This window comes from Macaca fascicularis, chromosome 3 (assembly GCF_037993035.2).
Source record: "Macaca fascicularis isolate 582-1 chromosome 3, T2T-MFA8v1.1".
NCBI lineage: Eukaryota > Metazoa > Chordata > Mammalia > Primates > Cercopithecidae > Macaca > Macaca fascicularis.
In genome coordinates, this window is record NC_088377.1 from 73553184 (window position 1) to 73570643 (window position 17460).

Consider the following 17460-nt stretch of genomic DNA (forward strand, 5'->3'; position numbering starts at 1 on the left):
AAAGAATGGTGGGAGGAGGACAGCCAGGTGCCCCAAGCCAGGGCCCCTGAGAACCTCCTGAGGCTAGGAATTGGGTAGAGGGCCAAGCTGGCCACCTGTGGGGCCCTCAGTCACCCTCATTACCTCTGGTGCCACAGCAGCAGTGCACAGCAGCCCAATTAGTAAGTGGACAAGGCAGGCATGTTCATGGATCAGAGGAGTCTTGCTCAAGGGCTTTTACAGGATGAAGGTAAAAGAAGGGCCACTGTGGCTGGAGAGAGGGTCACAGTCTCTGGGTCAGACACGATGGAGAAATGAGGAAAAGGGAAGGGGTGGTGGCCAATATGCAGGAGAGGCTGGTGGACGTGCGATGGTCAGAGTCTATTAGACAGGATGGGCTCCAGGTGCATCCTAGGTGTACTGGGCACTTCTCAGCCTTCCTGGAATTGAGCCGGGTGATGTGGTCACTTTTGGGGAGACTGTTGTCAGGGCCCAGCCACACACCCCTGGGCAACACTGTCCCATCTCAGGACTGGACTTGCTCAGCTCCCACAGGGGACGCTGCCTGCAGCCCAGGAGGGGCAGCCCCACTGTGCAGCCCGAGCCCCCATGGATCCTGAGCAGTCCCTGCCTGATCTTGTACTCCTTCTGCTCCTTTGCCCCAGACCCTCCTGAGTGTCAGCCAGCACGGAGGCCTTGTCTGTCCTTTCTTCCCTATGCAGGCTCCTGGGCTGAGACCTGGCCCCCAGCCTGGTCCAGGTCCTCAGCTCTCCTTCCATTGCCTTACAGTGAGACAGAACTGCCCCTGTCTGTGCCCTGGAGGTGGAGGTAAGAGCCTGACCCTGCTGTATGAGGGCTGCTCCATAGATGGGCGACTTGGCAGGGGGTGTGTGATGCGGAGGCTGTGGCCTGTGGGCATGCGTGCTGGGAATGGGAGTGACACACCGTCACTGGGAGAGGCCACAGTTCCTGCTGAATCTCACTCCAAACTCTAGCCCTGCAGGCTTTGTACCACAGCCACCACCGAGAATCACAGTAGTGTCTCAGGAGTCGCTGCCCGCTGCCCACCAGGCCCTACCTGGAGGCCAAGACCCAACCAAAGCCCAGCGTGTCTGTGCCCTGGGAACAGTGTGTCCTATGGTCATAAGGCCAAGCCACCAGTGGCCACTCATCAGGGGCTTGGTTCTGTCCTATTCTGGCTCCTTCCAGTTCAGTCCCATCGGGACCCCTAACCACATGACCCAGCATCCAAGAATCACTCCAGGAAACCTGGCAGCTCAGCTCACTCCATCACTTCTGACAGCAAAAACATCAGGGCATCAGACATACAGATAAATGCCTATAAATGCTTAACTGGAATAAATCTAGGTACAACAAGAAGGCGCAGCTGTGAGTGAGGGTCCCCCATGACTGCTCTTCAGGGTTTAGGACAGGCGCCCATTGTTGCTTCCTGGTGCTGCCTGCCTCTCAGACAGGGCAGGGCACACTTTCCTCACCAAAAGGACAACAGGCCTTGTCCCTAGCCCTCCTGCCCATCCCTGCAAGGATCACCTTGCTGGGAGGAATCCGATGCCTGGGCATGGGCCGCTTCTAAGCCAGGAACAGGAACACCTTCTGGACACCCCATAGGAAGGAATAAATCCAGATCAGAGTTCACAACCTGAGCTCTTGCCCACTCTTCATGAAGAGGCCCAGTCCTAGGCAGACTGAACCTCTCCTGAGGAACTGTGCAGCCAAAGACTGGAAACTTCCAGAATCCTTAGACTTGGATCCCCCTTGGGGTCACCCTGAAGTCTGTCTCACCAGAGCATCTTCTGTCCATAGATGTCTTATTGGGTCTACAAATGAATACTTACAGAGGTCTGGGGCCCAGCATAGTCACTCCTACTGAATGTCGAGAAGACAAAGGCCAAGAACCCAAGGAAACACCAGGTCTGGCCCTTCCACACCCAACCAGAGTAGGATGCATAGGCCAGACTGTGTCAGAAGCCCAGTTACCCAGATGGAGGGAAAGTCAACCCCAAGGGGGCGGAAGGGATCAGTCACACATCCTGGGCAGACAGTGGTGTGGGGAACACAGGTGAGCTGCACGCTGCTGACTTTCCCTGGCTATGGAAATGAAGTATCTGCAGAAAAAGCCCCCTTTCCTTGCAGAACGGCTGTTTTATGACAGCAGTTTTGACAGTGACTCTTGTGTCTGTTCTGAGGCTTGGCCCTGCTGTATAGAAAATGGAGCAGGCCAAGATGTCCTCAGTGAACATGCACCAGAATGACCTAGATGTGAGCCAAACCTTCACAAGCCACGCCATGTTCAGAGAGCGCTGCAGCGTCAAGTAAGGCAGGTGGGGCCTGGAGGGTCCCAGGGGAGGTGGGGAATCCGGAGGGATGGGGCATCTGAGGGACAGTGGGGAGGTCTCAGGACAAGGTAGGGTCTCAGAGAAGAGGGTGACAGCCCAGCCTACTGCCTGGAGATCTGGCCTTCAGAAGGGTCTGCAGAGGGGCCTGGAAGAGTGAGGTTTTCAGGGCAGTCCAGGGGGCTCTGAACACCTCTGCTCCTTCCTCGAAGACAAGAAAATGTTGTGCACCCAGACTGCCACCTTAAAGTGGCCCCTACAGTGCTTGATTGATGGGACAAGTGTGCACAGGAAACCCAGTCCAGGGACCCTGCCCAGGGGTCTGGCTCCTCCAGAAGGACCCAGCTCCCCTCCTCTGCACAGGAGGCAGAGGAAGATCCCTGCAGGGCACACAAACCATGCCCTGCCTGAGAGAGGGCATCACACGGCTGGGGCTGGGACTCAGGGCCAGCATCCTGGGCAGACTGGGCCAGGACTCATCTTGGGAGAGCACTTAGGGAGCCCCCTCTTTCAGGGGTCACATTTGATGGACATGAGAACACCCCTATAAGGAGCTGCAGGACCTTATCTGATCCAGCCTCCTGGGGGAGGTCTCATCCCATGCAGAGGGGGACCCCGACACCACAGACTGAGGCCCCAGTAGGCCCTGCTCAGGTCACCAGCCCTCCACCATGAAGGGCCAGGTCCTCCCATGCCTGCTGCTCCCACAAACCCCTACTTCAAGCTCATCACAAGCTCATCCTGAGGATCTGGTACATCTGCCTTCTGTAGGGCAAGTGCATGCTCATAGCCAGGGCACATACAGCATTGAAAGTGCACAGAACCCTGTCCCCATGTGCCCGAGAGTGCCGAGGGAGCACACAAGCACACAAAACCTGGCCCGAGGGCGGTGCTCACACTGTCCACAGGACCCTCTGCTTTAACCCAGAGGGAGGGCCAAATCAAGTCAGGCCTGGTGGCCTGGACAGGGCACCATGAGTCCTCCTGGAAACTGGACCCACCCCTGACACAACTCGGATGAAAGCCATGAGTGTGGAGACCACTTCCCTGCCGGGGCCTCCCCCCATTTGTGGCCTCCTGTGCAGAGCTGGACCCCAGGGGTGTCCAGAAAGGACCCAGCACTGCCTAGTGTGAGGTGCCCATGGCAGAAACAGGGTGAAGGCACAGACCCCTCCCAGGAGACCCCTCCTGGCCTGATGCCCAGCCCCAAACCTAGACCCCTCTCCTGAAGCTCTCCCTGTTTGTCCTGTGGGAGCTTTCCTAAGATGCACTGTCCCAGGCCTGGGCTCTGGATGATGATGTGGTTGTGAAGCACTTTCAGGCCTCCATGGCTGAGCTCAGAAAGATGCACTGTGACCACTGCCCCCAACGTGGTCTCCAGCACCAGGTCCCCTCCTGAGTCACCATCTAAGACAGTAAATAGTGGGGAGTGCCCAGGACTCTCCATCCCTGCTCCCCAAGCCTTCCTTTTCCTTCTCCTCTTCCTTCTCTAAGAAGCTTCTAAAAACAGGCCAGCTGGGCCCCAGGGCAGGCGCTGGACTCACCTCAGTAACAGGGCAGGGAATGAGGGCAAGACCCCTCCAAGCCCCCACCACACCCTTCCCCTCCTGCCCTAGAAGAACCCTGGAGGCCCCTGGAGGGCTTGGTCCCGTCTGTGCTAGCTCACACCCATAGCTGCCAGCACCAACAGGGCCAGAGTGCAGTAGGGGTCCCCACTCACGAGTTCCTATACTATACGCAGTAAACACCCCCACTGTGGGATCAGCAGGGACACTCACTCACGAGCGCCCATACATACCCCAGGCGGTACACACCCCTCACTGTGGGATCAGCAGCCTGTAGGGGTTTCTTCAGTGTCAGACCAGGTGGGTTACTAGAGACCCCAAAACTCCAAGGACCCAGATATCTGGGGCCTAGCCGTACAAGAGTCAGATGGGCTTCGGGGAGAAGTGGACCAAGTTTGCTTTCCATTCAGCTAGGAAGGCCCTGGTCCTGGAGTGAGTGTCTCTGGCACCCAGTCCTCTGAGGGCATCCCTTAGCATGGAGACCCTCCCCAAGGACAGGCTGGCCCTCCCTGGCCCACCAGCCCAGCTCCAGAAGCCCAGAAGCTGACCTTAGGCCAAGGTCCAGCAGCACAAGAAGAATTCCACAGAGCCCAGGGCAGCAGGCCACTCTCTGGGGGCCCAGTGGCTCAAGATGCGGCAAGCCTGTTCCTATCTCAGGATAGACCATGGGATTTTTTTGGCGATTTCTGTGTTGGAATTCTCTCCCAAACACCCCATGGACCTGGACATCCGGAACTCATGGTATCCACAGTGTAACTTTGAGAAGGGATTCCAAACCCCTGTTCTTTCTACATCTTCCCTGGACACCCCATAGGACAGGCCCTGGCACTGAACCCCATCAGGACCCCAACAACCAGGCCTTGCCCAGCCCACTGAAAACCCAGCGGTAGGGCCATAGACACTCCCCTTGCATGGTGGCACCTGGATTTGACCTTTCTCAGGGGCCACTGACCAGTACAGCCTTAAAGGAGCCAAGACTGCACCCAGATAACCCCAGACAGCTCCTCAGCCCGGAGAAATCAGTGTCACTGGGGAAGCTGGACTCAGAGGCTGCTGGAGGGGAGGGGGATTGTGGCATCTGCAGAGCCCTAGCCAGCCAGCAACCTGTCATGTGTCCCCATGCCTGCCCACTGGTGTGACAGAGCCTCCCTTACAGGGCAAACATCCCAGACCTACAGATGCCCAGCCCAGCCCAAGCCCTGGGAGAAAAGGGGCCCAGGGGAGCCACGGGTGTCACAGAAATAGCCAAGATAACAAAACAGGGGACTGAGCTTCCTGGGGCACTGGCCAAAACTAGAATTTGGCCCAGGGAAGGGCAAGCCCCTTAAAGCAGTGTGTGAGTACACAGGGCCCCCACAAGGCAGGGCATGCCTGGCAGGGCCAAGTCAGTGATGTTACCAGGCTCAAAGAGCAACCATCCACATCGCCAAGGGTGGGATAGGAGCAAGTGGACCAGCATCCAACCTCTTCAACTCAAGGAAGCAGCGATGGCTGGACTCCTGCACCCTGAGTGGCCACCATCTGACCATCGGTGGGGCAGAGGCCAGAGACCATTGATCTATCGGGTGGTCCTAGGGCCCTGCTTCCACCGCACAAGAACGACTTCAAATCGCACGATCAAGACGAAGCTGTGCAAGAATGGGCCCAGGAGCCCAGGTCCCTGGGTCTACTGTCCTTGCCAGGTGTCAAGGACAGAAATAGTCAGAAAAGTTGTCTATGGTCAGAAAAAGTCAGAAAGGTAGTCTCACTCCTTGGAAGGAGGCTCCAAAGTGGAGACCAGAGCTGTAGCAGGAGGAGGGGCTCCTGGTGGCCCTGAAATAGGCTCTGACAGGATCCCAGAGTCTGCTGTTCTGTCCTTCTCTTTCTCCTTTTCCTTGAGGACTTGGAATCTCCCCCCATTAGATGGTGATTCTGCAGCCATGGACAATCAATTTACAGAAGGACTTCTCAGTGGCCATTTCCGCAGCCTGCCCTGTGGAAAGCTGATGAGAGCACACTGCTGTCTCTGCACAACAGTGACCATCCGGATCTCGCCCACAGGTAGAGATCATTTCTTAAATCTGTCTCAGTAATGGTATCCCCCAGACCATCAACACAGAGGGCGGGCAGACTTCCTTGCTGGTGGGTCCAGATGAAGCGTGGTTGAAGCCTGCTCTAGAAGCTTATCTGCTACGGGGTCATTGTTTCCACATGTTGTTCTTTAATATTCTGTTCAGCAAGGGGGTCATGTGGATCTGCAGGCTTCTCATGTCTGTGCGGACACTCCTCTCCTCTCTCACCCTCTCCCTTTACCCATAAAGGGCAAATGTAGGGCTTATTCCTTAGATAGCAGAGTGTGGTCTGGGCCAGTTTGGGCAGCATGTCACTGGTGCATGTGGCTTTCCCCAGCGGGAGAGCTGGTCATGTTCCATTAGGGTTAGAAAATCCTCTCTCCATCTCTGCAGTGGCCTTTTAAAGACAATTCTGCATCATGAACCTGGATGGGCAGTCATACTCCAGGTGTGAGAGGCGGGGCTGAGGGACATTTTCTGCAGGCTCAGCACCCTTCAGTCTTCTTGGAATGCATGTGCACCACACAGCCCCAGCCAGACACTGAATGGCCAGGCACAGATTTTGCATTTTTTTCTCATAGTTTTCCTTTGGTCATTCAGATACACGGATTTTCTCCAGGACATGTGTGACACAGAAGACAGAAGCGTCCTCCCAGTTTTGTCTGTTTTAGGTGCTGGAGCCCAGAGAGGTCTCCTCTTGAGAGGGTCGGTCGGCAGGCAGCAGTAGCTTTTCAGGTGGGAGAGAGGACCCCCACAATGCTGGCAGCCCCAGTTCTTTCTGGCTGTGTTCTTGAGACAACTGCCTTTGACTACATGTGATTCATCTTTCTTTACTCAAGGCAAACCTCGCTCCCAAGGAATCTCCATTCTTGGAGGAAACTCTTGGCTTCCTGGTCTCTCCAAGAACTGGCCTGGAAGAGACAGAGAAATGTGAATGCACTTTGAAATACAGTGTATACTTGGTGCTTTTCAAAGACCCTCCCTCTACACCTACAGGGCTTAAGGAGACCTTGCGTCTGCTGCTGGGAGATGACAAAATCTTAAGTGAGAAGGTCAAGAACCAGAATCACTAGAAAAAGAAATGTTCAATCTCTAAACGCATAGTTATGTTGGGAAACATCTGTGTGTCTGGATATTTATTGTGTCCAATCGTGGATAAAGACTCAAAAACTCACGGGGCACGGTGGCTAATGCCCTTAATCCCAGCACTGTGGGAGGCCAAGGCAGGTGGATCACCTGAGGTCAGGAGTTCAAGACCAGCCTGGCCATCATGGCAAAACTTCATCTCTATTAAAAATATAAAAATTATCGGGGCATGGTGGTGTGAACTGCAAACCTAGCTACTTGAGAGGCTGAGGCAAGAGAGTCATTTGAACCCGGGAGTCAGAGGTTGCAGTGAGCCAAGATAACCCCACCGCACTCCAGCCTGGTCAACAGCCTGGGCTGTCTCAAAAAAAAAAAAAAAAAAAAAAAAACAGCTGGGCATGGTGGCTCATGCCTGTAATCCCAGCACTTTGGGAGGCTAAGGAGGGCAGATCATGAGGTCAGGAGATCGAGACTATCGTGGCTAACACGGTGAAACCCTGTCTCTACTAAAAATACAAAAAATTAGCTGGGCGTGGTGGCGGTTGCCTGTAATCCCAGCTACTCCAGAGGCTAAGGCAGGAAAATGGCTTCAACCTGAGAGGTGGAGCTTGCAGTGAGCCAAGATCGCGCCACTGCACTCCAGCCTGGGCAACAGAGTGAGACTCCATCTTAAAAAAAAAAAAGAAAAGAAAAGAAAAAAACAACCAACAAAAAGAAACCTCAAAAGCAAAAAGCTTTTGGCTAAGTTCTCCTGGCCTGGAAGGGCTCTTCCTTTGTTTTACGTGCAGGCAGGTGATCTGTCCTGAAAAGAGGCCTGTGGCCCCTTCCTGGTCACAAAGTCTTAATTGGTAAGAGCTCCAAGTACACAGAGCCACAGGTCCATCAACCATGGAGCTGCCTCTGCCGCCCAGGATGGAAACTCAGGGTAAAGGTGACTGAGGCTAGAACAAAAGGATTAGGGAAAAAATGAAAACTAATTTGAAAAAATTAAACCAAAATATACTAGCATGAAGTAATTTTTATTAAAGCCTTGTCTGTGAATAAGTTAAATATGGTTAATCACAGTACTGTACATAATAACCTAAAATTTTAACTATTGGCCAAGCGCAGTGGCTCATGCCTGTAATCCCAGTGCTTTGGGAGGCCAAGGTGGGAGAATTGCATGAACCTAGGAATTGGAACTAGCCTGGGCCACAGAGTGAGACCATGCCTCTGCCAAACAATAAAACATTAGCTGGGCATGGTGGCATGGCCTGTAAAACAATAAATAAACATGAAATTATAACTACCACAAACTAAGCTACAATATTTATGTCATCACAAAGTAATAGTCAATTTATTTCAGTCCAAAAGAGATAACCAAGAATTGATTTCAAAATCAATTCAGAGCTTTGCCTTCTCTGTATGGTGGAAGAGCAAGAAACAGACTCCCTCTGGCACCAAACACACAGGAAGCCAGACCAACCACATGAACCAGACGTTTCCAGACACTAGAAGCCTCTGCAAGGAGCACAGGACTGAGGTCTGGAGGCTGAAATCAAGAGAGGGGGCTGCGTTGCTGCCCCAGCTTAGAGTCTGCAGAGCCTCCTGGCAGTGCAGGGTGGGAGGACATAGGAAGAGCATGGAAGTCCACATGTTAAGGAGACAGGGTTGAGAATGTGAGGAGAGAAAAACATATGACTGAGTACCAGAAAGTAGGGAGGAGGGGCTGAAGTAGGGGTAAGATTGGCGAGTAGAAGATGGGGGCTCATTGAACCAATGGCACGTATATGGGTAAATACCAATCAAAATAAATAATATTACCCGGTACAAAAGGGAAAAGGGCACCCTACACTTTTTTTTTTGAGACAGTCACCCAGGCTGTAGTGCAGTGGTGCAATTTCAGCTCACTACAACCTCTGCCTCCTGGGTTCAAGTGATTCTCCTGCCTCAGCCTCCTTAGTAGCAGGATTACAGGCACGCACCACCAACCGCAGCTAATTTTTGTATTTTTAGTAGAGACAGGGTTTCACTATGTCAATCAGGCTGGTCACGAACTTCTGACCTCCTGATCCACCTGCCTCAGCCTCCCAAAGTGCTGGAATTACAGGTGTGAGCCGCCGTGTCTGGCCCACCCTACATTTTTTTCAGAGCATTTTCACAAGAAAACTTGTCATTATGAGTATAATATTATCCAAAAGTAGCAGAGGAGTGAATATTTCCCAATATATTTTAGGAAGCTAGTATTACTGTCCAATAGAATCAGAGAAAGGCAATACCAAAAAAGAAACCCTGTAAAATAGTATGCCTCATGAAACTCGATGTGGAAATCCCCCAAAAAACACTATTCAACAGAACCACATGCTTCACCCATGGGTGAATTTCTTCAGCCACATGCTTCACCAATGGATGAATTTCTTCTAGGAATCATAAAGATTTGGGGATATCAAAGGAAATCTTTTATTAAGAATCAAAGTTGGAGACTCCTATCTTGAGTTGATTACTTTGAATTTTTGGTCCCAAAATACATACAGGACCAGGTCTAATTCTATGTGATCTTTATCACACGCAGCCAGATGCTGAAGAGAAATAGATACAACAGCAATATGGGAGTTACCCTCTCTAAAGCCCAACTGAAAAAACCCGGAGTCAGAAGTTTCACAAACAAAAAAACAACATACTTATTCTGAACCAGAGAAGGAGAAGTAATTCAAACATTTAAATTGCTATGAGAATACTGACCTGTTAGAAACTGAAGGAGCAAGCAATGCTTCTAAACGCCACGCTTTTCCATCAGAATACAGAGATAGACAACCTTGAATTTATCCAGTCATAACATTAATTTCCCTAAGAAATAAATCACAAAATAAATATTATACTCATGACATACTCTCTGCCTAAAAGAAGGCAAGATAAACTGAGCAGTTAATTATCAGTATAATAAATTATGTACAAGAATCTTATTGCTGCATTTTTTAACAACAATGAAACTAGAACCAATCTAAATTTCTATCAAAAAATAAACAGTGAAACCAATCTTGTATACCCATTCTTTGGAATACATTTAAGACATTACAAATAGAGAATTAGAATCTCATGCACTGATTTGGAATAATGTAAGTGATATATTGCTTATGAAATAGCAAAATAAAAACAATATAGTATGATATAATTTGTGTTCAAAAACTGTACATGTATTTATCTATTTATCTGTCTTTTTTTTTTTTTTTTTTTTTTGGAGTCAGGGTCTCACTCTCTCACCCAGATGGGAGTGCAGTGATGTGATCACAGCTCACTGCAGCCTCAAACTCTTGAGCTCAAGGGATCCTCCCCCCTCAGCCTCCCAAAGGGTTGGGATTACAGGCGTGAGCCACCGCACCTGGCCAACTTTATGTGTATTTATAAATTTATAGAAAGCATCCAGAAGAATAAACATCAAGCTATAATAATTACTTCTAAGAAGCGAGTGAGTTTGGAACGAAGAGGAAGACATGGGAGGCTTTCACTACATAAATATTTCTATGATCGACATTCTTAAAACAGCATGCATTTCTTTTATAATTAGAAAAAGGAAAAATATAATCATTGTTACCATTTGGTAAGAGGGCAATAGTTTTGTTTTCATCAGTATTTGTATTGCATGTTAGTACACAGCACAAACCTGAAAGAGAAGGCCCAGAGGAATAATTAGAACAAAAAAAATCACACCTCAAAAAGTGAGAGGGTGTTATCTTTACATATCAACAAGCGTTCCAGGTGAGTGTTGGTCGGGATCTACTGCTGCTCCAGCTCCCTCAAATCACCTCAAATCAAATCTACGCCCTGACAAGGGGAAGGCGGAGGATAGGAAGGTCAAGTGCCAGTAAGTGCTCTCCCCAACCAAAGGCGTGTTTCTGCAAGTTTCCTGTTATTAAGAAGAAAATGGAGTCCTAATGGGATGTGGACCCCTTCGGGATGCTGGCAGAGAAACACAAACTAGAATATGCCATAATCATACCTTAGAGGAAGACTTCTAGGTTGAGACTTGAAATACATGAAAAGCTTGTGTGAAGTAAATAAAGCTACTCTACCTCTCCGAGTGTCAGTTTCCTCACTTATAAAATGGGGATCGCATGCCAACATCAAGTTGTTGCCAGAGTTAAATTCACAAAGATATTTAAAGGTGACTGTTAATGCAAGAATCCTCTTTATTTAAAAACAAACAAACAAAAAACAAACAAAAAAACAGCATCGGACTTCAAATACACAAAAGAAAGAATGTTCATGTGGCCAAGAGGAGATGAGCAGTTTTCTAAGCAGCCTGAGCACGTGAGAATGAGATCTATCCCTAACTAGAACTCTTCACAGCTCCACTGAAGAGGACACACATGGGGCCCCAAGAAGCTAAGTGCATGGCCAGTGTAGAGTGACTGGTGAAGTGAGGATGGAATCCCAAAGACCCCCTGAAATGCAGTTACACAACAGGCTCCCAGGAAACACTGGAACAAATCAGGCAGTTGAGCAGATACTACCAGGAATGGGGTGAGTAGAGAAGGGTCAGAGCCACAAATCTCAGCAGAATACACCAAACTGCAAGGAGCTCCTGGCTCTGTGAACAGGAACTGTGGCTGCATCAGGACCAATCTTGTGAGGCAGCTATTGGGGACAGCTGAGATCACGTGTTTTTGCAGTCACACAAACAACAGCAGTGCCTCTTGCACACAGACCACAAAACCCTCTCCCTTCACCTTTAAGGTGATGGATGATGGATGTCCTCATGTTACAACATCCCCACCAACACTTGCAGGCAAGTGTATTTAGAAACTCCCACCTAAAGAGGGAACAGTAAGGAGTAGAATGAGAATATTGGGGGATGGGGGAGGAACGCAGGTCCTTGACCCCACAGACTCTACTGAAAACAAGGGAAGAGCTGCTGTGCTGTCATCTCCCTATACTTCATCTTGCCCTGACCATAGATGCCACATTGTTCTTGTTCCTTTATTTACAAAGGCACTGATGAGCCCATGTGTAACTGATCCTGAAGGAGTAAATTCTTCACAAAGTACAATAACAGTGTCTAATATCCATGACCAGGGTTTTTAGGGGTTTTTATTTATAGTAACCCTCATTCAGGAATCACAAATGAAGCCTGTTGGAATGTGTAATATGAACAATGCCTTATTTTCATGTAGACTAACACCTTAGTTTTTACGGATTAGACATAAAGGCATAAAAGCTGTCGCCCTTACAGAATCAAAGCAACTGTCCCTGAGGACATATGGAATTTAGGGACATCAACTATTAGGAAGCTACACAAAACTAGAAGTGCTTCCAGAAGTTTCCATTAGACAGAAAAATTCAACAGATCAGCCCGAGAGAGTAAAGTTACCTCTGTGAGTTCTGGGGGTGATCAGCTTTCCATTCAAAGCAAAGATGTGAAGCCTGAGGAATTTCAAAGACTCCCCAGGTGGTCCACACCTTGAAAGTCACTCTCACAAAGCTGGAACACTACCTGTTCTTGAAGATCAGGTTGCCATCTGTGTCTTTGAGACACTGCCGCAGTCAGGCCTCAGTTCAGATGAGGCCGATAATGTGCCAATGAAAACACCTAAACCATCTCCATCTTTAGGTAGCCATTTGGGGGACTTTGCACCAAATCGGTTGGTGACAAATGGCGCACCAGAGACACACGCCTGGGAAGTGAAATTTTCTCCTCGGATTTTAGCACCTCCTAGGTAAACCAATGACCCTTTCTGCCGCCTCAACATTCGCAAAAAAGGCGCTAGTGAGGGTGACATTTTCACGAAGCCACAGTCCATATCACCCCCTGCAAAGCTTTTAACTTTTGCACTGCGGGTCAGGCGGCGGATTTCTCCCCATAGTGGCTGCACTGCGCTCTGGCTGGAGAGAAAAGAGGGCAGCGGCACAATGGACAGCGCCTGAACCTCAGGCCAGTTCCCACAGCAACTTAGGAAAGCAGGAGGCTCCCTGGGCTGGAGGAGGCGCGATGCCCAGGAAAGACCCTGGGTGCAGGTGGGAGAAGGAACTCAGCCGAGCAACAGGAAGTGGGATGAGGACCACACCCGTCCGAGTTTGACAAAGGCGAGGCGCACTTCGCGGCGTCACGCCCTCCTCACTGCCCACCCTGGACCTGCCCCTCCTGTCCCCTACTGGACTCACTTCCCATGGCAAGGAGGTGCCCGCGATCGGTAGCCAGCATCGCTGTGGAAGAGGCGAGGTCCACACTGCCCTGCCCAACCCTCCTGGGCCGCCCGCCTCCTCGCCATGTCCCCTGCTGGGATTCTAGTCCAGCCGCCTTTCCACCAACGGGCAGAGAACCGTTAAGAGCTACTGTTTCCAGCCTGCCTGGCCAGGCGCGCGCCGCTTCGCTCCTCCCCCCGAGAACTTCGCCCCGCTCCCGAGCCTGGGGCATGCTAGGATTGTAGTCCCGAAGCTCTTGAAACGAAGGGCGGGAGCGGTGAAGAGACTCAGCATGCACGGCAAGGCCTGCACAGCCGGACTTCGCCTTCAGGACTGTGCACCGCCTCCTGCTCATGCTGACTGGGATTGTAATCCGGTCGCCCTGGGATGAAAAAACTGGAAGCTTAATCAAAGTATGCCAGGCGTAGCTCCCACCTACCAATCCACACCTCCCTGTGTCTGGAGCAGTTCTGCCATGCCAAGGGGAGCCTGGTTGTTCCCAAACCTCTCCTGCCTGCCAGGCGACAGCGGGACCAGCGCGGCTGATGGTATCTTGTAATTATGTCACTACCTCCCCTTAAGATGCTGGCTTCATGCTTCGTCAGTGCCAGAAGTTTGATTTCTCACAGAGCAGCAGGGGACCGAGAGCTGCTCACAAACCCGTCAGGGTTCCCATAGTAACGCTCCTCCTACTGGAGCCGAACTCGCCTGCCTCTTCCCTCGGCTCCGCCCCTTCTCCTCGCCCCGCCCCTTCCCTCGGCACCGTCTCTCCTTCGGCACTGCCCCTCCTCCTGGCCTCGCCCTTGACACGCCCCTTCGAACATGCGCAGTGTAGTCCTTGCTTAGGAATGTGGCTAATGTCCAGACGTCTGACAGTTCTCTGACTTCTTGGCCTTCCACGTGGGACGCTTTCTCATGAGTGTCTGAAACCGTCAGTTCACTGCCAGAAATGGAGATACATGGTCCCTGATAACCTGACACTTGCCTTTTCAAAGTCACTACTTCCTCTATCCTCTGGGCTGTCACAAATCTTCCTATGCACCCCAGGAGTGCCCCTTGAAGCCACATTCACCACTTCTCTGTCCCTGATCCGGGCTGGTTCCCAGGCCTTGGGGTCCTAGTGTGGACCTCCTGGAGGTAATTAACGCAGGGGCAGGACCAGAGAGCCCCTTGGTCCTTCCCAACACATGAGGGAAGTTTGTGTGGTGAGGTCATGAACAGTGTCGTGTTTCTGCTGTAAATAGGGCTTTCTTGGAAACACTTAATTTCCCTTTTTAAATATTCCTTTGGAACCACGTTTAGTAATTTGATGGTGAAACTTAACAGCGATAATTCTTTGAATCCATTTTTCTTTTTCTTTCTTTGAGATGGAGTCTCGCTCTGTAGCCCAGCTTGTAGTGCAGTGACTGGATACGGGTTCACTGCAACCTCTGCCTTCCGTGTTCGAGTGATTCTCCTGCCTCAGCCTTCCCAGTAGCTGAAATTACAGGCACCCGCCACCACACCTGTCTAATTTTTGTGTTTTTAGTACAGATGGGGTTTTGCCATGTTTGCCAGTCTGTTCTGGAACTCCTGATCTCAAGTGATCCGTCCACCTCGGCCTCCCGAGGTGCTAGGATTACAGGCATGAGCCACCACGCACTGAATCAATTTTAACATTTCGTTTTCCAGATTAACTCAAAGTTCCCCACAACTACACGCTAATGAAACTAGAGGAGGCACAACCTCAGCTCCATGCAGGATGGATGCACAAGAGCAAAAATCTCCGTGGGACGCCTTTCTGGAGCATCAATATTACTGCATGATTTGGAAGAAACAAATCCAAATAATTTCCAACATAAGACACTGGAAATTTAAGAGAAGGCTGGAAAGCCATCTGCTTTTTTTTTTTTTTTTTTTTTTTTTCTTGACACGGAGTCTCGCTCTGTCACCCAGGCTGGAATGCAGTGGGGTGCTCTTGGCTCACTGCAAGCTCTGCCTCCCGAGTTCACACCATTCTCCTGCCTCAGCCTCCCAAGTAGCTGGGACTACAGGTGCCCACCACCACACCCAGCTAATTTTTTGTATTTTCGGCAGACATGGGTTTCACCGTGTTAGCTAGGATGGTCTTGATCTCCTGACCTCGTGATCCACCCGCCTCGGCCTCCCGAAGTGCTGGGATTACAGGCATGGGCCACCGCTCCAGGCCGTCATCTGCCTTTAATACCTGTCAGTCATCTGTGCTTTTTTTTTCCCCCAAGAAAGAAAAGAAACTCTAAGGAGAACCTATTTTTCGTTCTTCTAAGTAGTTAAAATTAGAAATCACAGCAAGTCAATAGAAAGCTCTGCCCTGCCAATCTCCTAAATCACAATATGGCCTTGGTATGGTTTTATGTACATTTTTTGGAGGGATTTGTTGACATGTTGGGTATAAAAACTTCGGGATTTGGCCAATCTTTGGAAGTTTTTAGCTATTAGTTGGTGATTTATTTTTGTACCTCATTTTTCTGTCCCCTCCAACTTGGACTCAATCACTCCACAGGTCTCTAAGACTCTTCATTTTCTTTAAGTTTTTTCACTTTTTTATTCAGAACCGGCAATTTCTATTGCTCTGTCTTCTGTTTTTAAACTTTGAATAAGCTCAAAGGTATTTTTTAAATTTCCTATCTCCTTATTGTTTCATAATTTCCATTTCTTTGCTTAGGTTCCACATCTCTTAAAACATTTTCCTTTACTCCCATTAACAGATTTATAATAACTGCCTTTAAATGTGCTGAATTATAACACCTTGAATATCTTAGGATCACATCTACTGCCTGCTTTTTAAATTGTATATGGATTACATTTTCGTGCTTCCTCACACGTCTCAGTGAATTTTAAAGTTGTATACTGTAAAGAATCATTATAGAGACTCTCAATTCTGTTGTATTAGCTTTGAAGAGCGATGTTACTGTTTACAAATGGTTTTAATTGGGCTGGATTCAAACTTCAATACCTATCTCCCCTACAGTGGGCACAGCTGAAATCCTCATTGAGTTCTTATTCACACATAGGTCGTATTTGTATTATACAGATGGGTTTCTATGATAATATATAATATAGGCTGAGTGCAGTGGCTTATGCCTGTAATCCCAGTGCTTTGGGGGGCCGAGGTGGGCAGATCATGAGGTCAGGAGTTCAAGACCAGACTGGCCTACATGGTGAAATCCCATCTCTACTAAAATTACAAAAATTAGCTGGGCATGATGGCATGCGCCTGTAGTCCCAGCTACTTGGGAGGCTGAGGCAGGAGACTTGCTTGAACCCAGGAGGTGGAGATTGCAGTGAGCTGAGATTGCACCACTGCACTCCTGCCTGTGTGACAGAGTGAGACTCCATTAAAAATATATATATATAAAAAATATATTATTCAGGTGTCATCATTATAATCTGTGTTAATTGAACAAGCTACTCCAGTATTACTGAAAACCAGGACCTCAGTTTTGTCTGCTTATTGAATTTTGTATAAATAAAATTATATAGTATGTATACTTTTACATCTACTTACTTTTATACATTATATTTGTGATATTCATTAATGCTGTTGCAGATAGCTATAGTCTGGTATATTTGTTGTTGCTGGGATTTTTGTTTCTTTTTTTGAGACAGCGTCTTGCTCTGTTTCTTAGGCTGGAGTGCGGTGGTACAATGTTGGTTCACTGCAACCTCCACCTCCTGGGTTCAAGCAATTCTTCTGCCTCAGCCTCCCAAGTAGCTGGGATTAGAGGCATGCACCGCCACATCTGGCTAATTTTTGTATCTTTACTAGAGACGGGGCTTCACCACGTTGGCCAGGCTGGTCTTGAACTCCTGACCTCAGGTAATCCGTCCACCTCCGCCTCCCTAAGTGTTGGGATTACAGGCTTGAGCTACTGTGCCTGGCCAAGAATATTTTTTTTTCATTTTAACAATTTTTAAGAGTGCAGGTCAAAGGAATTAAGCACATTCACATGGTTTTATGAGCATCCTCCACATTTATAGTGGGTGTTTTTCATCTTGCAAAACTAAAACTCTGTACCCATTAAACACCTCACCTACCTTCCTGTAGCCCCAGGAACCACTCTTCTACTTTGTGTTTCTATAAACTTAACTACTCCAAGTACCTCGTATGAGTGGAGTCATACAGTATAGTGAAGAAATAATGAGGAAGTATAATACACCCTATGTAACATATGTTTATTCATTTGAACACAATCACTAACAGAGATCAGTAGTATATGGTGATTATAGAGGAAGAGAGATAAAAAG